Consider the following 23,805-nt stretch of genomic DNA (forward strand, 5'->3'; position numbering starts at 1 on the left):
CAGAAATCCAAAATCTGGAAAGTTGGAGGTAATTGAAGAAGAGGAAGAAGACGAATTACCAAGTACCAGTATTGGAAATCAGAAAGGTGTTCCTGAAGGAGTAAAACTGCCGAATAGAGAAGTTCCTGAGTCAATTGAAATTTCAGACTACGAAACTGAAGAAAGTGACGTGGATGGTGAAAGTGAAAACAGAAAGAAAAGGGCTTGGAAGTCAGAATCAAATGCTTCTGAACCAAAGAAGAAATATGTGAGAAAAGCAGACTACTGGCCTGGTGGAAGATTGAGAGTTAGGTTGATCAAGAAACCTAAAGAACAAGTCGAAGAAATCAGTAGTCAAAAGAGTCCTGGAAAAGAAATTGGAGTTGGAAGAAAAATTGAAGTAGTGTCGAGAAAAGGAAAAAGGATAATAAGGCCAAACCAGAAATACAAGTCTCCTGAGTGGACTTATTTAGTAATTCCACCTGTAATTGACATTTATGGTAGTAGTGAAGAAGACGAAATCGAAGAAATTAGTGACAATGATTGAAGTACAGAAAAATTAAATTGGCAAAAGGCTGAAGAAATTTTGTTAGCTGACATAAGGTCGAAGAAAAACTGTTTAGTTGAAGAAAACTTATGTATGACATAAGGTCGAAGAAATCTTGTCTAGGGTTTTTAAAAAAAAAAAAAAATATATTTTAAAAGGGGGGTATAAATAAATATTTCGTTTCTTAGAAATTTTAAAATAGATTTTTGTTTTATTTCGAGACAAAGCTAACCAAAAAATGCCTTATGTTAAGGAGAGCACTTCAAGGTGTTCTGTTTTCAAGAGATGTTGTAAGATGACTCTGGTGTGTCTGCTCATTTTAATTCTGCTCTGGTTAGTTTTAGCTGTGATTATCCCTTTGGAGATGAACAGAGAATTACACAAAGTTAACAAGACAAGCAAAGTTTTAGTTAGTCAAACTAAACATAGTACATCTGCAAAAGTTATTGATCATCAGCCTAACATTCATCAAGATAAATCTATTAGTGATTTTTCAAGCAATACATTCACTAAGCTTTTGAGTGAATACGTAAAGGTAATGGACGCAAAAGATTGTTATGTGTGCGTAAAGTTACCTGCTTCTGTTTCTGAGGGAGTAACATACAATATGCTTCCTCTTACATATGGTGTAACATGTAGTGTGTTAACTAGCTTATTTTATCAAACTGGACGCTTAGAATATTACTATTCAGATTTTGACGAGATTTTTGCGAATATAAAGATTGAGGGTGCTTTAAATAAGCATAAGAAAGCCAAACAAATGAGAGAATTTTTCATTGTTACTAATGAACTCACTTATGAGTATGCTTACAAGAATAATCTAACCTGCAAATTAAGTGCTGAGGGAAAGAAATTTTTGAACCTGGTTGAGGAGAGAAGAGCAATTTATAAAAGAAATGAATTAGTCAAGCAGACTAAGTCCAGGTTCTGGCAGAAAGAAGATGAGAAGTTAAATGGCAAAATGCTTGAAAATGTTGCAATTCACATAGACAAACCAGTTAGTGGAAAGCTTTGCATTAGAAGAGATAATACACTTTTTGATAATTATTTCGTAGGTGCAAGTAACTGTGAAGATACTTATCAGATTTTGGGAGGTTGGGGATTCAAGGGTGGAAAAGATCCAATCTTTCCTGGGATTTATTTTGTTTGTGGTGACAAAGCCTACTACAACCTTCCAGACCATTGGTATGGAACTTGTTATGTGGGAATTGTTTTTCCTAAAGTGTTTCACGTTGACAGAGATTCAGAAGGATTGTTTAAAATTCATAATTATGTAAATAGAGTCAAAAGAGAAACTTTTACAGAAGTTCTGGGAGATATTTTTCAAGCAGTGATACCTTTTGTTGGTATAACCCTAAATGCAGGGAGAATTAGAAAATTGTCCACAATTGTTGATAGATTATCAACTGACACAGCTGATGGATTTCAATTAGTGAATGTTGAAGTAATTGCAATCAGATCAATGGTAATTCAAGATCGCCTTGCTTTAGATATACTCCTAGCAAAAGAGGGAGGAATCTGTGGCATATTACATGTACAACATTGTTGCACATATATACCTGATGAAAGTAAGAATATTGAGATGTACATTAAGAACATTACACAAATGCATTCAGAGATAATTCCTTTAGAAGAAGATGATTTTACAGGGAAACTTTCAAAAAGATTCCAAGCAATTAAAAATTGGTTTCATGATATTGGTAGTTCAATTCTTGGCAAGATTTTGGCACCTTTGATTATAATAATATTCATTTTTATTTTGACGAAAATAGGTTGTTTGTTGCATAAGAGAAAGAAACAGTTGAAAGAAAAGAAAAGGATCTATAAACTTAGAAAGGAAGAAGAAAGGGAGATTGAATTACAGGAGTTGCATAGAGAGCGTTATGCTAATTCCAAAGATTATGCAGAGACAGGTTTTTAGGATTACTGACTTAAATGAATTTGAATCATTTTCTCGGAAGTTTAAATTACCAAATTTTGGGTGGTGGTGTGGTGATTTGTTAATCACCAGATGAGGGAGTTGATGGAGCGAGATAGAAAACAGAATTCTGTTTAAACTCGCGAAGTCACATTTCCATAACATGAATAATAAAATTAATGTTTTGTGATGTATTGTGCTAATACAATCTAGATTAAACTTTACACATGGGGGGACTAACATATGTGCTCATAAACGTGCATAAGTGTTACATCTTTTTGTTTGTGCAAAATAATAAAATAATTCGTTGTTTTCGTTTTTGTCATTACTAATTGCAGCAAACCTAAAAGAGGCATGTGCTTATTTTGCTTTCCTTGTTTATGTGGTGTCATTTCTACTATTCTAGGTGCACATAAGGTTTCATGGATTTCATGAAGACTGGTAGATATAAAATGCTGCTTTAATTGTTGCAATTGCTAGGTAACATTAGACTAATTGGGAGGGTTAATCATTTAGAAAACGAAGGGTGGTTACAGAATCAACATTATTTCTTTCATTAATACTTTTCTTGTGTTTGTTTTATACTAGAAAGCATAAGTTGCCTGCTTTGGGCCTAGTTTGCTCGAGTTTGCTAAAAAGCTGAATTTTACTTCTGCAAAAATCACGAGAAGCCCATTCTGAAAAAGTGTTCGTCAAAGCTGCATTCACTAAGCAAATCTGACGTGCTGTCATCATTTTGTCGGATGTGGCCAAGGTCATAAACCGGTGGAAAAGAACAATTTTGTCAAGTCCTAACTTGGCATCCGCGGAAGTGAAATGAACGCTACGAGAACATTAATTTACAATTGTTGCAAACCAAGGAAGCTCCTAGTCACGTTTGGAAAAGACAATGGTCCTTAAGAAATGTGACCTAATGGAAGTTTTGAAATGTGGGTGACATGTCACTTGTCACTCTCAACCAATGGGACATCGTGGTTTTCTGAAAAACTTTCCTTTACTTAGATTAGTTAGCTTAAAAGGTATAAAAAGTCATGTCCTTAGGGATGGGCTGGCTGCTGCTTTCTGACTTTCCGATGAGGGTGAAGTGCTGCTGGACTTCGCTTGGAGCACGTAAGAAACCTCAAAGAACTTTACTTTATTTTCCATTCATATAGATTAGCTAGGGACTTAGGCTTTAGAAATGCTAAACTTTTAAATACTTACTTAAATTTTGATTCACTTGTTTAAACTGTATTTTTCTCATGATTCTTTTCAAACTTGCTTACTTTAATGCTAATAAAATTGCAATTATAAAATTACTTTTTGAAATACCATAAATTAGTTAATAAAATCTTACTTTTGACAAACAAGCTGGTCTTGATTATTCAGAAGTGCAGGTTACTAATAGCTAGATCTCATCGCCAATGGTGGTCGTTTAAATAGTTTAAAATTGTATATAGTTTGTAAATAAGGTGTATATAGATTTAATCAGACCACCTGATTCAGTAGGCCCAAATATATCATGTTTATAAATGGGTCCATAAGTTAGTGTAGAATTTTGTTTATAGGTTATGAAATTGGGTAGCGTTGTTTATGATATATTTTCTATAGGCCGCTGGATCACACCTTATCTTTGTTCCCTTGAAATTTGCTCTGCAGTTTTCATTAAACCAAAAAAAAAATCTCTAAACGGGGATAACAACACCGAAACCGGCGGAACTGAGGCTTTTAAAGACGATGCAGCATTCAACCTAACAGGTTTCCAAGAAACTGATGAGACTGTCGTAATCATTCCTCCTAATTTTAGGAAAGCCATCACTATAAAACTTATAAAACATGGCCTAACATCGAGAGGTGATAGGGCAGTTTTTGTGATAGAGGCACATGAAAATCACCAGACAGAGATATTCTATTCATGGATGATCTTCCCAGAAGCAAATCCAGTAGCACATTTGTTTCACTTCTACAAAGCAGATGAACCACCAGAGGAATACATTCCTTTTGAGGATATTGAAATTCCACTCAAATACCAGGAGCATGAGCTCTTGTTTAAAGGCACCCTAAAACATTTAAATCACATTATCAGGCTGTGTCCACTAGGTAGACCAGGAGCAACATGGTCGGCTATAGCCGGCTACATACCTGACCCTGACATTGAAGCAATGTCGGATGATGAATTACTTAGTAAGATACAAAGATTTGTAGAATTATACAATGAAACCCCAACTGTCTGAAAGTCCTGAAAAGTTCTTTACTAAAAACACTCCTACCTCTTCTAAAAAGAAGTGGGAAAATAGCAAACAAACTTTTAAAGAGAAGCGTTCTCAATCTAGAGGTAGGTCTCCTCAAAAGGAGCCATCCGAAAGGAGGTATAACCTCAGGAATAGGGATCATTTGAGAAAACCTGATAGATATCAAGATACTGATAGACGTTCCTCTCATACCTTTCAGACTTTGTCACAGAAATCCGAAAGAAGAGGACGGTCAGAAAACAAGGAAGAACGCATGAAGTCCAAAGACGATCAACGCATTCAGAAAAACAAGAAACCTCAATTCACCAAAAAGAAGGTAGGAGGTCTAAAAATCAGACATACCGAGGATCTTGAGGACACAACTCAAGAACGGAGAATGGGCTCAGACAATGTTGGACACTGCAGCAGAAGTCACAATAGCTTGCCAGTACCTGAAGGGTCTTGTAGAGACAGTGGACTTGAATGAAGACATTGAAGTTGAAACTGCAGATGCCAGGGTTAGCTCTCCACATAGGTTATATGAAATAACACTCCGGATGGAGGGAGACATACCAAAAAAAGTGAAAGCACTCTTTTGGGAGAGACTTTCTAAGGGTTATGAGATACTTCTAGTGGAAAAAGACTGACCCCACAATTTGTCAGGGAGTGCCCACATGATGAAGACATCATTATGCCAGCCTTCTCTAATCATATTCCGATTCATTTGAAGAATACATATACCAGGAAATGAGCAGTCGCACAAGCCCCAGCATTATACAAAAATCATGTAGGATTGGATGATGACTCGCCTCACCATAAAGTCCAACTAAAAAATCAATCGACTGCACAAAGGCAGTACCCAGTTAAGCAAGAAGCTAAAAAACACTTCAGGGAGATCTTAGATCAACTTGAATACCAAAGGGTGATTGAAACATGCACCTCGTCAATGAATAATCCTCTATTACCTGTATCCAAACCAAACAATACATATCGTCTAGTATTGGATTACAGACATCTAAACTCTTGTTGCAAAACATTTGCAGTGCAGAATGCACACAGTACGGCACTAATGAATAACATTGTGTGAAAAAAATATAAAACCACATTAGATATTTCTAACGGTTTCTTTTATCAAAATATTGCACGTGAAAGCAGGTATTTGACCGCTTTCTCAATTATGGGGACACAGCGTCACTTCTGTCATCCTTCTAAAGGATTCAAGATTAATCCAGGGTTATTCTCAGCAAGGGTAACAGAGTTACTGCAAACTCATGATGAAGAAGCATTGTCATATGTGGATGACATCTATCTGACAGATGATGACTTGGATAGGCACTTGAATAGGGTGAAAAGCATTATACTTGGATTTGCCTCTGAGGGTTATAAATTCAATTAAAAAAAATCTAGAATTGCCCATTTAAACGTCCTCTTTTTAGGATATGAACTTTCGAGTGAAGGCAAAAGCCTGGTAGTAAAATTTCTAGAAAAATGTGCGCTGCTCCAACCTCCAGAAACGCTGACAAACTTACTGTTGATTCTAGGATTCTTAAATTTCAGAAGAACTTACATTCTAAACTACACAGAAAGGGTTAAACCTCTCTACAAATTATTCAAGTCTGATTTAAAAATAGTAAATTGGACACAAAAACACACAGATGTTTTGCGTTCACTACAAACAGACATGTTAGCAACTAAACATTTGCAAACACGCGTAAACGTACGCAACTTAGTGATCCGAATCATTCCTGGTCAATGTGGATTCACCTACTTAACTTTTACCGAAGGTGAAGAAGTTCAGATAGCTTACAAATCACATTTGTATACACAAGCTGAAATGAAATTCACTTCAACAGAAAAAATTCTGACAACTGTTTAGACTGTTGTAGCAAAAGAAAGAGGCCTGGCAGAGGGGTATAGCATTATGGTCGTAACTCATGTACCTGTCTTAGAGGCAGTGACAAAAGCAAGCATTCCAAATGCTAAAGCTTTACATCCAAGATGGATACAATGGGTTAATTCTCTGGCTGCAATAGATGTTGAATACGTTTTTGATCCATATTTGAAAACTCAAGCATTTCTACAATACAAACAAGAATGTCCACTGCCTACTGAAATTCTGCCTCTTGAACAGTATGAATGTATAATGTATACTGACGGATCGGCTCAGCCCGCTACGGAGGGGTAAACAAGCCTATAGTGCGGCGTGCGTGATCGTTAAAGGTCGTATGCGCGATGGCAAACTTAGACCAATGGTCCCTAAAACACAATCTCTAGGAGATTTACAGCTCAGCTACCTGAACTATAAGCATTCAAGATGGCACTTGGAAACACGGATCGCGAAATCCCCACACTCATAGTGTGCGATTCTTTCTATTGTGTTCAATCTTATAATGAATATTTACAGAATTGGCTTCAAAACGGGTTAAAAAATGCAAAAGGTGGCACAATTAAGCATAAACGGCTTTGTGAACAACTAGTTCAGTTAAGAAATGGACTAGAAAACACTCATGTGATACATACGCTGATTCATCAACGGGATGGCGTTCTTGTTGAAGGGAATTCATTGGCTGATGAAACCGCAAAAGGGGCTGTGCAATCGGCTTCCATAGCTGCAATCACTCATTCAAAAACGAAAATAGACAGTGAAATAATGCTGGCTGTCAATGCTACATGCAAACGCAGCCATGCAGCATTACCTCATAACTTTCCACTCAAATACTCATATATAATTGATGCAAACAGCGTTCCTTTTGCTCAAATCCCTGCAGTGGGTGACAGAGTAATTTCAAACAGGAAACGCAGGGTAGATTTGATTCACAAAGCACATCTGGGAGAGGGTCTGATACATCAGGGGATCTCTAAGACTGTATTAGAATTAAAAGAGATGTACTGGTGGCCAGGAATTAATGCACACATTCACACATTCACACATTTGTAATTAACTGCAATGACTGCAATAGAGATCGCAGCACAGAACGCCACCAAATTCCTGACTATTGCATAGCCAGCCCAGTACAGACACCATTGTTAGACAGCATTAGACTTTATACACGCAGACGTCCCTCTGGACAAATGCAGTCCCACAAATGTTAAGACAATGTTCCTTTGGATGTGGCCTCAGCGCTCGTTTGACGCTCTAACAGTTATAAAAGATTTGCAAGTCTTTATCGGCACATACGGAATCAGCACGCTACGTTCTGACCAGGGTCCAGCGTTTAGCTCTCGAGCTTACAAAGAGGCCATGGCCAATTTGGGATTTGCATTGCGGTATTCTAGTCCATTCCATCATGAGGGAAATTCGGTTGTGGGGAGAAAAAACCAGGACATAAATCAATCTATAACAGATAGGGTATTAGGTTCGGGTGATGGGTGGGTCAAACATCTAATAAGTGTCCAACGTAGTCTTAACAACTTGCCAAGAAGTTCTCTAGGGGTATCACTCCATATGAGGTCCTTTTTGGGAGAAGAATGTTGGTTGCGGACCTTGATTGTCAAACATCAGAGGTGGACCAAAATATATTTGATGTCAAAGATCGTTTGGCTGTTTTACAGGACTTAAATGAACTAAGAGAGAAACAAAGCAACGTGTTCCTGAAGCCAACCAACCGTCTCAGCAAGGTCTGTCTGGATCCCCAAGCTTGGGGATCTAGTCAGAGAGAAGATCGAGGACAAGAAGGAATTTGGGCCTTCTTACAAACAACCAGTACCTGTCCTAGCAATCCATGGATCAAGAACAGTTTTACTGCCGCCCCGTGCTGATAAAAAGGAGAACAGGTTTGTGCCTATCGACCTGATCAAACCACACTATGGGGCCTATTATGATTGCGGTTTTCCCGCATCCTCCGGGCCGGCGGAAGCCACCGGCGGCCCAGACGATGCGGGAAAACCGCCACGGTGCCTCGAAAGACCCACCGCCATATTAGGATGGCTGTCTGGCATTCCATCCGCAGCTTTTCCGCCGTGGTCGCCTTCCGACCGCAGCGGAAAAGCTTTAACATGTCTGGCGGTGTCTATCAGACACCGCCAGCCATATTAGGATGGTGTGAAAGGCATGCTTTTCCGCAGCGGCTTTTCCGCCGTGGAAAAGCATACAGACTTTCACTTCTGGGGCCCGTTGCGGGCTCCCTGGGTGAAGGTGGGGTAGGGGTGCACATGGGGGGTACCTTTGGGACCCCCCTGCATTTGCGTGCACAAAGCTGCAGGCACTGCGCGGTGCCTGCCGCTTTGTGCATGCAAATGCGATGCATGCATTTTTAACCTTGCGGCGGGTGCAGATTGAAGCTGCACCCGCCGCAATGTTAAAGATAGAGGATGTGACCGCCAGCCTGGCGGTCACATCCTAATCTGCTCGGAGGGAACGCCGCAGCCCTTGCAGACGTTCCCTCCGGCTCTGGGGTCACGGACGGACTCAAGTCCGTCCGCGATCATAATCGGCCCCTAGGTGGCCAATACTAAGCAGTAAGCCAAGTGGACTCCGACCAAGTAGCAGACGGACTCCTCTCGCTACTATCCAAGAGGTTCAAACTGAGAGACTCATCATCTTTGAAGAATCTGCAGTGAGAAAAGAAAGACTATGCAGCAAAGCCATGGAACTTGTACCTCTTGAGAACCAAATAACAGTTCGTCAAGAAACCCCTGTCTACAATGAAGTAACAAGTGATCAAGTGGTTCCAGCCATTGTAACAAATCCTGATACAATCCCAACAATTGACAGAACTGCCTCTGGCTATTTCATTTACATTGATACATTTTCTGAGGATCCCAGCGAACCTGAAACTACGCCAGCAACAAGAACTTTCAAAGAACAAGCAACTGACTTTTTCCATCACCTGGAAAATGCTTATCTGGTTTCACCATGGATTGAATTTTGGATTGTGTTGGGATTATTTTTTCTTCTACTTTGGTTAGCTCTGGTAATACCTCTGGGTATGCTGATAAATGGAAGATATGTAAAAATGGGCACAGCAAGTAAAAAGATCAACTTACTCCTCAAACCACACAAATCATCTCATCGTGAACAAAGAGACTTGTCAGCAGTGAACATCACAGCCATTCCCGTACCTGATGGTACAGCTTGGGAAAGAACAGATTATGACATTTTTGGCCCGTCGGAGCTGTTGAAGATTCCACACCAGTTCAAGATTTCATTGAATGACTTTGTTTCATCTAGTACCTTTCTGATGATTGGGACGTCGAGACTGTTAATAATATGATGTCAGACCTAGAAATGTCTGCAGTGTTCACTAATCATGACTATTTAGAAGGTTCTTCAGACTATGGACAAATATATTGTTATAATCATTATGGTCATCATTTCTTGCACAAATCAACAATGTCTAGAAATGTATCAATGTATAACCACTGGGAACATTGTCCTACACCTCCAAAGGGTAGCTCAAAGACCTTCGCCAAAATGTTTCCATACTTTTCAGGGTTAAATGTATTCAATCCAGAATTGTTTTCCTTTAGAAATGTCAACAAAACAGGTCTGAAAACTATGTTAACAAATACAAAACAGATTTATTCTGCTACCTTTTATGCCCAACTGTCTGGACTAGGTTTCGACTTTTGGAAAGACAACATTGAGACAAAATCTGTCTGGGGTACAAAAGATTGGCAAGTATAGGGGGTAGAAACTTTATTTAGAGCCTGTATAATACCTGAGCAAATTATGTTTTTGAATGACACTGTCCAACAGACGTCTTGCCTTGGGTTAGCCAAGACTAAAGACATGAACAATCCATCTACACCTACATCTGACAGTGAAGATACTTCAGAGGGGGGAGTTGACGTACTTACTATTTTGCTTCACAACAGAAAAGATCCAGATTGGAATAAATGGTTGATCTGGCCCACAGACACAAACACCTGTCAAGATAGATTACTGAACAAAACACAGGGTTTAAAATTCAATAGGCCAGACCCAAGATATGTTCAAAGACAGCATCCTGGAATAGTAACAACATACAGTGTGTGGAAGTTATGCCTTGATTAGCTACAAAGATCTATACTTAAGGATGTAAAGCAACACTTATCTTTACTTACAGATGGTGCAGACCTTAGGGAATTCTTGCTAGGACCAAGGAAAACGTGCCATAAACGTTTTGTATATGCCGGTATCTATGCGGCTTATAAAGAAGCATGGAAGATTAGGCAAGCAGAGACTGCAGAAAGATTACGAGAAATTGATCGTATTAATTTAGAGAAAACTCTCTCTGTAGTTGACAATGGGTTAACAACTCTGTCGTCCAGGATATATTCATTGGACAGCATAGTGTCTTCTGCCATAGACATCATGGAACAGGACTTGGTCATGTTGCAACATGGTCAGTCGCAATTACGTTCTATCATGCTATTAGGCTGGATGTTGCAAAACCTTTGTTCAGGCTATGAGCCTTGGCGTTTAATCAATACCAGGTCACTGTTTTCAGAATTCAATCTCACTGATAAACAGATCAAATTGGCACAAAGGGAAGCAGACTATACGGTGCTGAGCAATGAAAAACTGGAAAGACTGCCATTTACAGTCACTGAAAAACCAGTTGCTGAATGGATAATACATGGAACAATCACTCTGCCTGTTACAATTTTCCATTTTCAGTATTGCCTAAAACACATACCAGCAGGCACAAATGAAAGGTTGGGTAAAGAATACAGCAAGACATCCTGGGAATTACCCTACAGACACAGATGTTGGAGTGGGGGAAGGGAAGTGTTTCTTAGTGGTAAAAAATGTGAAAACGCAGTGAGCGGTTCAATCCTTTGTCAGGGTATAAACTTACACGGGGCCTGCGATGGTTCCTCTAACAATTTATCCTGCCACCTGCAAGGTTGACCAGCTGCAGTGATTGATCAAGTATTTGGACAACTTTCAAATGGGAGTTACCTCATGTTGAATGATCACTGCTGCTGTGGCATGTTGGCAGGCATACCATATCTAGTAACTGTGTCAGCCAGGGTCACTTGCTGTATGCAAGTATTGTTTCCTAAAACCAAGACAGCCAGGGAGTCACCGTTATGGCCTTCACTGAACATCTCTTCTATACAAATTGATACTTTAAGCAGAATGAAAGCCATTCTTTTGCAAAAAACTGTGCCATTGACCTCGGCCAAAGAGACCTATGATCTACAAGTCGCAAGGACTTCTGCAGAGATACATGTCTGCCACTCCCATCAGTCATGCCAACGGATGTTGATACTTTGTTGGACCCGGTAACGACCCAAGCGCAGTGTTGTCCCCAGCAGCTACCAATTCTGATAACGGCATTCATTGAGATCTCACAGATGCGAAATGCTGATGTAGAGGTACGAGAGGAAACTTCAGGCGCGCAGGTAACATCCGATTCGAACATTGCTAATGCAACCAATGCTGAGAGTGATGAGTCACATCTATGTGTGGTTAATCTTCTAAATGAGGTAATGCAACTGTCACCTACAATGATAGACAACTTTTTTTACTGACTTAAAAGACTTCATGTTTCCTCCAAGCGCTAACACTGACTTTTGAATTTTGACCTTCACACAGTGTTCTGAGAGACTTTGAGTTTGACCTTCATTTTTTGAAAACAAAGAACTTTTTCCCATGATTTCTTTTTTTCCAAATTTGTATTTTTCATTTTTTGGCATAAGTAATCTGCTTAAAGTAGAACTCTTCATAGAGAATAATACCTCTTTAAAAACTTCCAAGGCACAATATTTGACCTTGTCCACAAACAAACAGTTTTATGTAATCTGACATGAAATGGTTTCGGCCTTTTTTTTTCTGTATTTACGAGCCATTTCATAAATGTATATTTTCATGCTTCATTCATTTAGCATTCAAATGTAAATATATGGTTAGAAGGAAACATTGCTTTAATGCGTACAGCACCAATGCATAGTTATGTGTACAAAACAGTTCTAATGCATTTTTTATGTATTTTGGATGGGTTTTCACACTTCACGTATAGATATGTTTTAGATATGTTTCAACATGTGTAGAATTTAGTAACGTTGCACATAAGAAAGTGGAGTGGGTGTTGTGTATCGATTTGGATTCCGTATGCATTTTCCCAATTCATGCCGTTATATAGGTATAATTCACATAGCCCCTATATAGGCATAGAACTCCAGTCCTTATTTAGGCATAGCCCATGCAACCCAAATACAGGCATGGCTACTTCCATCCGTTCATCTACGTCACAACGATTTCTTGGAAAACCAGGCTCTTAAGCCTGTTGTAAACCATTTAAGGAAACTATTGTAAATTTCCCGATTCATGCCCTTTTATAGGTATAAATCACGATGTCCTTATATAGGCATAAGAATCATAACCATATTTAGTCATAGCTCATGCAGTCCAAATACGGCAGAGCTACTTCCACTAGTTCCGAAAATCTACAACGATTTCTTGGAAAACTCAGCTTCAGCAGCTAGGGATTTTCCCTTGCTCGAGAACTGACTTGTCCAAGAACTCATGGAGTTTTCAAAGAAACGAGAGTCTTTAATGGCGTTAGGATGTCTACCTTTACTTCAAACTCGGCAACTTCAAGGTATAAATATGCCCACACTTGCCTTAGCAAACACACGGTGGTTTGGAGCAGTTCTACTATCAACTTGCCCGACGCGCCCTGCTACTGCAAGTGCCGAAAGAAGCCGACCCTCCAGCAGACGCACTGAGAGAGACACTGTCTTTTCTCCTGCCGAGAAATCCAGCTCCAGTGTTTCCAAGCTACCCTTGCGGGTTGCTTAGAAATCGATTCCTGATCCTGACCTTCTTCATTCCAAACTAAGGTACGGAGCTGATTAGACCCTCAGAGAATTCTTGGACAGATTCTTGGCAAAAGAATACTATATTTATGCTACACCTCACTTACTTCTTCCCTCGTACTAAGCTTAGGTTAGGTACATCGGGGTAGGCATATTTTTGAAGCACCAGTTGAGTACTTTTAGCCTCTGTTGTTTATGTATGTATTTATCTATGGTTTAGGAACCATACAATGCTCTTACAGTATTATGGTATTCTACTCTTTTTACTGTATGTATTATATTTTACAACCAGTTTTACGATTGTAGCAGTTAATTTCTTATGCTTGAGAAAGAAGACTGTTCAATAAAACCTTTTTATTGAAAACACCCGTCTATCTATTTCTCTGCACCTCTAGTGAAACAAAGCATGCACGATTGACTGAGTGAAATATCTATCTATTGTTTCCACGACTCTGAAGATCAGTTTTATCTTGGGGAAACAAAGTTGTCATGTTTATGCGGTTGTCAGAAACGAATCCCTTCTTGTGAATTCGAGAACGTTTCTAGTGACCTCTGAGCTAGCTGGCACTCACAATTAAGTCTAATATATTCGATAGAGACCTAGTCGACCTCAGTCCTACGTCTGAACTATAGGATATATTATTCCAATGCGCAGAGCCTATTGGGAATATAGGAACTACACTACTTGGCATCCAACGTTTGGTAAGGCACTAATTTAACGCTAGATACTAGAGTAACTCAGTCTTGCTTTTCACAGAGACCCCTTTTTCCCGTAAAATACTCCGATAGATGTCTGGAGTGGGTCAAAGGATAAAATAGCCGCCATAACTGAGTAGCACGAAAATCCTATGTATTAGTTTTCGGTTTGTTCAACGTTGAAGGATACAGTGTTCCAAAATATTGTGCACCTTATCTTTATTTCCTTGAAACTTGCTCTGCAAACTTCTTAAACAAAATGTCAGACGAAGACAAGCCTGGGGGCAGTGGAACTGCTGTAAAGGCAAACCAACCAGGTTTTGACACTACAGGTTTCCGACATGACGACATGGATGCTATAATCATCCCGGAAAACGTAAGGAAAACCATAGCTATAAAGCTTATAGAAAATGGCCTATCAGCCAGAGGTGGTAGAGTCGTATTTGTCATAGAGGCACATGAATATCGGCAGACAGAGGTATTCTAATCATGGATTGTCTTTCGACAAGCAAATCCAACAACACATGTGTTCCACTTCTACAAGACGGAAGAACATCCAGCGGAATACGTTCCTTTCGAGGACGTTGAAATTCCACTAACTTACCAAGAGCATCAGCTCTGGTTTAAAGGCGCCCTACAACATCAAAATCACATTACCAGGCTCGGTCTACTAGGTAGACTAGGAGCTACATGGCCGGTACTAGCCAGCTATATACCACATCCTAACATTGAAAGAATGTCAGATGTAGAACTGTTAGCTCAGCTAAAACAATGAATTAAAATACATAGACAATTGGTACAATATGTCATGCGGACTTTAACAGTCCAACCTGCTATAAGAATTCCACAGCACACCCCTCATCAGGGGAACACAAACAAAATCACACCACAGACTATACTTTCACTAATCGTTAAATTGCCCACAAAAAGGGAACAAATTCCATTCTGGTTAGCCCAGAAAATTACTCAAATAGAGGCCGTATTTCCCGATAGTACACCTCATGAGAAACACAGGATTCTAACAATCTGTTTACCAATGGGGATTGCACCACACGTGGAGGACTGTGACACTTGGGGTACAGTTTTTGCTTCAATTTACAAAAAAAACACATGGTGTCCCGTCTATGGCGGTAATACCAGACGTTCTGAGACAGATTCAAAATGAGTACGGTCCAGAACCAGCTTTGAATCTTGGTATGAAATTACTGAAAGATTTCAAAGAGGTCTCAGCTATCTTATTAGCTAACATGAAAGGTGAAGCAGCATCCGTGGCAATCCGCCAAAAATTAAAAGGACTCGATATTACTGAGCAACCGTATGAACTTGCCAGAATTATTGAAAAATCCTATGAAGAACTAGGAAGAGATAGTTTGGGAGGGAAACCTGTAAAGCCCGAACTAACAGAAAATCCTGAAAAAGTTTTCATCAAAAATAATCTAACTACTTCTAAAAAGAAATGGGAAAATAGTAGACAGCCACTTCCTAAAGAGAAGGGCTCTCAGTCCAGAGGTAGATCTTCTCAAAAGGAGCACTCTGAAAAGAGGTATAACCTTAGATATAGGGATATTTTAAGAAAACCTGATAGATATCAAGATACTGATACACAATCCTCTCGTACCTTTCAGACTTCCTCGCAGAAACCCGAAAGAAGAGGACGATCAGAACACAAAGAACAACGCATGAAGTCCAAAGACGATCAACACGTTCCAAAAAATAAGAAAACTAAATTTTCCAAAAAGAAGGTAGCAAGTATTAAAATCAGGTTATGACATCCTTCTGGCTGAAAAAGACTGGCCACCTGAATTTGCGCACATGGCGAAGAGATCATTATGCCAGCCTTCTCAAATCATATTCCGATTTATAAAAAATACACCTATGCCAGAAAATGGGCAGTGGCCCAGGCTCCAACATTATATAAAAATCATGTGGGATGGGATGAGGACTCTCCTCACCATAAAATCCAGTTAAAAAATCAACCTACTGCTCAGAGGCAGTATCCAGTAAAACAGGAAGCTAAAATGCAAGTCAGGGAGATCTTAGATCAACTTGAATACCAAGTGGTGATTGAAACATGCACCTTGTCCATGAACAATCCTTTGTTTCCTGTCTCCAAACCAGACGAAACATATCGTCTAGTTTTGGATTACAGACATTTAAACTCTTGTTGCAAAACTTTTGCAGTACAAAATTCACATAGTGCAGCACTAATGAATAACATCGTTCGCAAAAAATATAAAACTACATTAGATATTTCAAACGGTTTCTTCTGTCAAAACATCGCACCTGAAAGCAGGTACTTGACCTCTTCTCAATAATGGGGACACAACAACACTTTTGTTGTCTCCCCCAGGGATTCAAGAACAGTCCTGGATTATTTTCAGCCAGAGTTACTACAAACGTACGATGATGAGGCATTATCTTATGTCGATGACATCTGTCTTACAGATGATGATTTGGACAGGCACTTGATCAGGGTGAACACCATAATACTTGGATTTGCCTCTGAAGGGTTTAAATTCAACTTTGAAAAATCAAGAATTGCCCACCTCAATGTCCTATTCTTAGGATACGAACTTTCAAGTGAAGGCAAAAGCCTGGCAGACAACTTTTTAGAAAAATGTGCGCTGCTCCAACCTCCAAAATTGCTGAAAAACTTACAGTCAATTTTAGGATTCCTAAACTTCGGAAGAACTCACATTCTGAATTACCCAGAAAGGGTTAACCCTCTCTACGAACTAATCAAACCTGATTTCAAACCTACTAATTGGACTCAAAAACACACAGAAATTTGGCGTTCAGTACAAGCTGACATGTTGGCAACAACCCACTTACAAACACGCGACAATGTACGCAAACTTGTATTCCGAATCATCCCCGGGAGATGCAGATTCACATACCTAACCTTTAATGAAGGTGAAAAGGTACCAATAGCTTACAAATCACACTTGTACACACAAGCTGAAATGAAATTCACTTCAACAGAAAAAATTCTGACAGCGGTTCAGACGGCTGTAGCAAAATAGAGAGCCCTCGTACAGGGTAAACGCATAAAAGTCGTTACACCTGTACCTGCCTTAGAGGCAGTGACAAAGGCTAGCATTCAAAATGCAAAATCTCTACATCCAAGATGGATACAATGGGTTAATTCTCTTGCTGCAACAGACATTGAATACGTTTTTTACCCTTACTTGAAGACACAAGCATTTCTCCAATACGAGCAAGAATGTCCTCTGCCTACTGAAATTCTACCTCTAGAACATTACGGCTGTATAATATATACAGACGGATCAGCACAACCCGCAATTGGGGGTAAATAAGCTTATAGTGCTGCATGCGTGATTGTTAAAGGTCGCTGGCGAGATGGTAAATTCCGACCCATGGTCATAAAAGCTCAATCACTAGGAGACTGTACAGCTCAGCGAGCTGAACTACAGGCTTTCAAGATGGCGCTTGAAAATACCGATCGCGAATTCCCCACACTTATAGTGTGGGATTCGTATTACTACGTCCAGTCTTACAATGAATATCTGCAGAACTGGGTTCAAAATGGTTTTAAAGACGCAAAAGGTGGCACAATCAGGCATAAAATACTTTGGGAACAAGTAGTTCTTTTGCAGAAAGAACTACAAAAGACTCACATGATCCATACACTGAGTCATCAGCGTGATGGCGTTCACGTTGAAGGGAATTCATTGGCTGATGAAGCCGCCAAGGCAGCTGTGCAAACGGCTTCCGTAGCTGCAATTACTCGTTCAAAAACTAAAATAGACAGCAAAATAATGCAAGCAGTCACTGCTTCAATAAAACACAGTGCTAAAACACTACCAAAAGGCTATGCACTCAAGTACTCATATATAACTGATGCAAATAATGTTCCGTTTGCTCGAATCCCTGGAGTGGGGTATAGAGCAATCTCAAACATGGAACACAGGTTAGGACTAATCTTAGCAGCACATGAAGGGCTTGCCTCTGCACACGCAGGTGTTTCTGCCACAGTTTCATTATTAAAACAGCGATACTGGTGGCCACGCCTGAGGAAATAAACCAGAAACTATGTTTTGAAATGTGAAATCTGCCAGAAAATGAAAGTTTCAACAGTGAAACGCCCGGCACAGACACCACTTCTGATTTCAGATAAACCACTAGTGTGTGTTTACCTGGACCACTGTGGTCCCTTACAAAGGGATGGCAACTATAAATATATCATGGTCGCAGTGGATTCATGCTCAAGATTCATTTGGATGTGGCCTAATATAACCCTTTGATATCAAAGATCGTTTGGCTGTTTTACAGGACCTAAATGAAACAAGAAGAAGTCTAAGCAACACCAGTGAAAAGCCAATGACCACTGAAGAAAAACCACCTGTCCCAGCAAGACCTGTCTGGATTCCAAAGATTGGGGATCTGGTCAGGGAGAAAATAGCAGATAAGAAGGAATTTGGGCCTTCTTACAGAAAACCAGTACCTGTACTAGCAATCCACGGATCAAGAACAGTGCTACTGCTGCCCCTTGCTGGAAGAAAGGAGAACCGGTCTGTTTCAATTGACCTGGTAAAACCACACCATGTGGCCAATAATAAGTAGTAGGCCCAGTGGGCTCCCACGATGTAGCAGACGACCAAATCTTGCTACTATCCAAGAGGTTCAAACTGAAAGACTCATCCCGTTTGAAGATTCCAAATGGAGAAAAGAAGGACTATGCAACAAAACCATGGAACTTGTGCTTCTTGAAACCCAAATAACAGTTTGTCAAGAAACTCCCCTCTACAATGATGTAGCATCTGACTATACCAGCATGTCAAGGGAACAAGCAACTCCAGCGATTTCAGAGAATCCGGATGCAATACCGACTATTGACAGAACTGCCTCTGGCTATTTTATCAACTTTGATAACTTTTCTGAGGATCCCAGTGAACCAGAAACTATGCCAGCAAATAAAACTTCAAGGAAAAATGAACAGAACTTGGTCAAGAGCTTGCAAAACATTATCTGGTTTCACCATGGGTTGAATTTTGGATTGGATTAGGTGTATTTGTATCTACTGCTATGGCTCATTCTTGTTTTAAGTTTAGGGAAGCTGATAGATGGAAAACACATTAAAATGGACACAGCAAGTAAGAACATCAACTTGCTCCAGAAGCCAGACAAATCATCTCATCGTGAACGAGACCTGTCATCATTAAACATCACAGCGGTTCCTCTACCTGGTGGAATAGCTTTGGATACAACTGATTATGACATTTATGGCCCTGTCGATCTGAATGCTAATTGGCTGTCAACTGTCAACACTCCAAACCAGAAAGTGTTGGCAGCCCTCTTGTGCCTCGGTAGACTGAGGCACAAGAAAGCAGAAAAACAAATGTGTAGAAAGCAAAAAGGGGGCAGGGTAGAAACACTCTGACCCCCTAGGCCTGCTCAGGGGGTCCCACAAGGACCCTCAAGGCCCCGCCCAATTTTTATTTTTTTACAAAAACGCGGGGTACGAGTACCGTACGAGTACCTTTGCAAGTACGAACTGCATGCTCATTGGCTGTGAACACTCCAAACCAGGAAGTGTTGGCAGCTATCTTGTGCTCGGTAGGCTGAGGCACAAGAAAGCAGAAAAACAAACGTGTAGAACGCAAAAAGGGGGCAGGGTTGAAACACCCTGACCCCTAGGCCTGCTCAGGGGATCCCACAAGGACCCTCAAGGCCCCCCAAATTTTTTGGGGGAAAAAATCATGGGGTATGAGTACAGTACGAGTACCGAACGAGTACCGTACGTGTACCTTTTCGAGTAGGAGCTGCATGCTCATTGGCTGTAAACACTCCAAATCAGGAAGTGTTGGCAGCCATCTTGTGCTCGGTAGACCGAGGCACAGGAAAGCAGAAAAATAAACGTGTAGAACGTAAATAGGGGGCAGGATAGAAACAGCTTGACCCCCTAGGCCTGGTCAGGTGGTCCCACAAGGACCCCCAAGGCCCCAATTATTTTATTTTTTTAAACCTGGTCTGCTTTTTTTCAAATTACCCCCCAGGGGGACCAAATCCCGGGGGCATAGTGAAAAAGAAGTGTGTGGGGCCCCAATCTCCCCCAAACTGCCCCAGGGACCACCACCCCCGGGGCAAAGCAACACAGCCCCCTGGCGCATACTGTAGGTTCCAGGTGGGCTATTTGGCCCCCATGGACCCACAGTATGCAAGGGGAATTGGTTCCCCCTCTGCAAATACGCCTGTGGGCTGCGTTGCAGAGAGGTGTTAAAAGGAGGGTGGCCTCATTACACCTCTCGGCAATGCAGCCCCCTGGCGCATACTGGAAGTTCCCGGTGGGCTAGTTGGCCCCCAGGGACCCCCAGTATGCAAGGGGACTTAATCCCCCAACTTAGGACACTCTACAGGGCGCGTTAGCACAGTGGTGAAGGTAGGGGGCGGGGCTTGAGGTGATGTGAGTGCAAACATGCCCTGAGGCGCATTTTAAGTTGGGGAATTAATTCCTGTTCAATCCAGAGGTCCCCTAGAGGGCAACTAGTCCAACAGGTATCTCCAGTAAGTGCCACGGAGCTGTGTTGCAGAGTGTTTTAAAAAGGGGGTGTGCCCTTTAAACGACTCTCTGCAGCACAGCTGCCTGGCGCATACTAAAGGTACCTGGTGGGCTAGTTGGCTCACAGGGGACCTCATGATTGAAGAGGAATTAATTCCCCAATCTAGCTCACTACTATTCCTGAAAAGTAAATTTAACTGTACTTACCAGTACCTTGAATTTCCTTTCATAGGATATCATTGCCTGCTATATAAAATATATATAAATTAAAAATATATTAGGTAAAAAAAAATATTACAATGTCAATATTTTTAAAAACATTTTTTTCAATTTATATTAAAAATGTGAAATGTAATTTAAAAAATAAAATATCTAAAAATAAATAGTTTAAAATAATGTAGTAAATCAGTATAAAAAATATATATCAATTAATACATTTAAAAATTATCATTTACAAAACCTTTGAAATTCACTGAAAAAACCATAGGTTTCAGCCATGTTATAGTTAAAAATTAGCATTTAAAAAACCTTAGAAATTCACTGAAAAAACCATAGGTTTCACACACGTTAAAGTTAGGAATTAGCATTTAAAAACCTTAGAAATTCACAGAAAAAACCATAGGTTTCACACATGTTATAGTTAGCTGGACATTTCACTCATACAAAACCATTGAACTTCCCCCGTTAATGTTAATTCAGCTAACTATAACTTGCACGCCTGCAATGCACTGCTGATGACGTCACATATTACATCACTCATGACATGGTCAGTGACATTACTCATGACATCACTGATGACATCTCAAATGACATCACTGATGACATCATCCTTGTGAAAGAGTGGCAGACCTACTCTCAGTGTAATATAACCCTTGATACACACATTTAAAAATAGAAACTAACATTTAAAAAAAATGGAGATACCAATTCCAGTTAGAACAACCTATTCAGTAATTCCAAAATCTAAATACACATCCAGTCATTCACTAACAGTTCTATATAGGCACTCATACATGTACTCACTCATCATATGTACTCATACACCTATACATCTTATTACACACGGACACTCTTTTATAGAGTTACTCACACACAAACTCACACATGCAAATAAACTATCAAACATCCATTTACTTGTATATACAGCTATACACCCACCACTACACTTACTTCTACAGAATCCTACACATACTTACTCTCTTAAACAATCACTTATAGAAACACATACTTATTTATACAGGAACTCTTACAATCTCTCGCTCTCACATATACTCACTTATATACATCAATACTCACATATACTAGTTTAACAAATATGTAGTTACTCATAAAGATACTATTGAGACAGTGATTCACTCACTAACACACCCATAGACACACTCATCCACCCATACAGTCCTGCACACATGCTGTCTTCAAAACACATACAAACAGTGAGTCACCTATTCATGCATCTATGCGGTAAGTAATACCCCCCCAAACCATACAGACACTCATACTGATACTCTAAAAACCAACTAATAACCCATAACGACACTCATGTAGCTAGTCACCAACCCATGCAGCCACTTATACACAAAGTGAGACAGCGATACTGATATTTTTATATTTAAACATTACTCGCTAATACATGTATTCACTAAGATACACTTAATAAGTCAGTTATACAATCATTTTTACAAAAAAATACATACATTTAGACACCTATTTACACATTTTTTCTTCCATCGACCTTTAGATATACATATATAAAACATATTTATGTTTCAGAAAGACACACATTCACTGGATGATGTCATCAGTGATGTCATCAGTGATGTCATCAGTGATGTCATGAGTGATGTCACTGACCACGTCATGAGTGATGTAATATGTGACGTCATCAGCAGTGGATTGCGGACGCGCGAGTTATAGTTAGCTGAATTAACTATAACGGGGGAATTTCAATGGTTTTGTATGAGTGAAATGTCCAGCTAATTATAACATGTGTGAAACCTATGGTTTTTTCAGTGAATTTCTAAGGTTTTTTAAATGCTAATTCCTAACTATAACGTGTGTGAAACCTACGGTTTTTTCAGTGAATTTCTAAGGTTTTTAAATGCTAATTTTTAACTGTAACATGGCTGAAACCTATGTTTTTTTTCAGTGAATTTTTAAGGGTTTTTAAATGCTCTGTCGGATACTGTTGCAAATTAAGATGTGAAGTAACATCTTAAGGCCAAGATTTTAATGCCATTTTTGTTATCTAATGTAAACTATGATTTTATTTTGGTTATTCACATTTAAATCACTCCTTCACTCCCTATTTAATTCATTTATGATTTTCGCAAATATTGGACTACATATTAGCACGATATGTGTGTAAGAAACATGTGTTTATGACATACTTAGATTTGAATATTATGCGCATTCACCATGGGGCTGTTTTTCTCAGGATCTGTTTTTGGATATATGTGATCACTTAAAACCTTCTATGGCATTTCTTAAAAAGTTAGGAATGCACGTGTGTTGGATGAACTATTATTTCGATTACGCTCATCGTTAAAATGTATTTGTACAGACATATTCCACAACCATATATGAAGTGTTCATTAATTCGAGTATTTGTACTTTATAAAATGATTCACAGTTTATGATGAAACGCACACATCAGGTTTAATGTCATTTTGGACATAATTGATTTTTTGAATGTATAGTGATTAATATCCACATACATGTACAATCTGTATTTGTATTGTTATAGTTTTGAAATAGGTTTCACCATTCCAAAATGGCCCCCACAGATGGTGTATACATTGTATGGAGTACTGATTTAAGTCCCTCGTTTATGTTGATGTATCCTAATTTTGCATTGGGCGCGCGTTTTCAAATTCATTAATTGGTATTTAAGTATGTACGAGTCCATTCCACCGCTAACAGTGAGCAAGGGCGTTCACGCCCGAAACGCGTCTGTTCGACGATTTTTGCACCCCTGCACTTTATGGATGATGAATAAAGAACCATAACCCAAAGACTGGCTTTGGACGTGTTTATCGTTGTCTGCGCACTGGTGAGCGTGCATGAGGCTTGACTGCACAGTGACCGGTTGGAGTGATATATATATATATATTCATTGAAAAAACCATAGGTTATAGACCATATATAGTTAGGAATTAGCATTTACAAAACCTTGAAAATTCACTGAAAA

This window comes from Lissotriton helveticus, chromosome 1_1 (assembly GCF_964261635.1).
Source record: "Lissotriton helveticus chromosome 1_1, aLisHel1.1, whole genome shotgun sequence".
Taxonomy (NCBI): domain Eukaryota; kingdom Metazoa; phylum Chordata; class Amphibia; order Caudata; family Salamandridae; genus Lissotriton; species Lissotriton helveticus.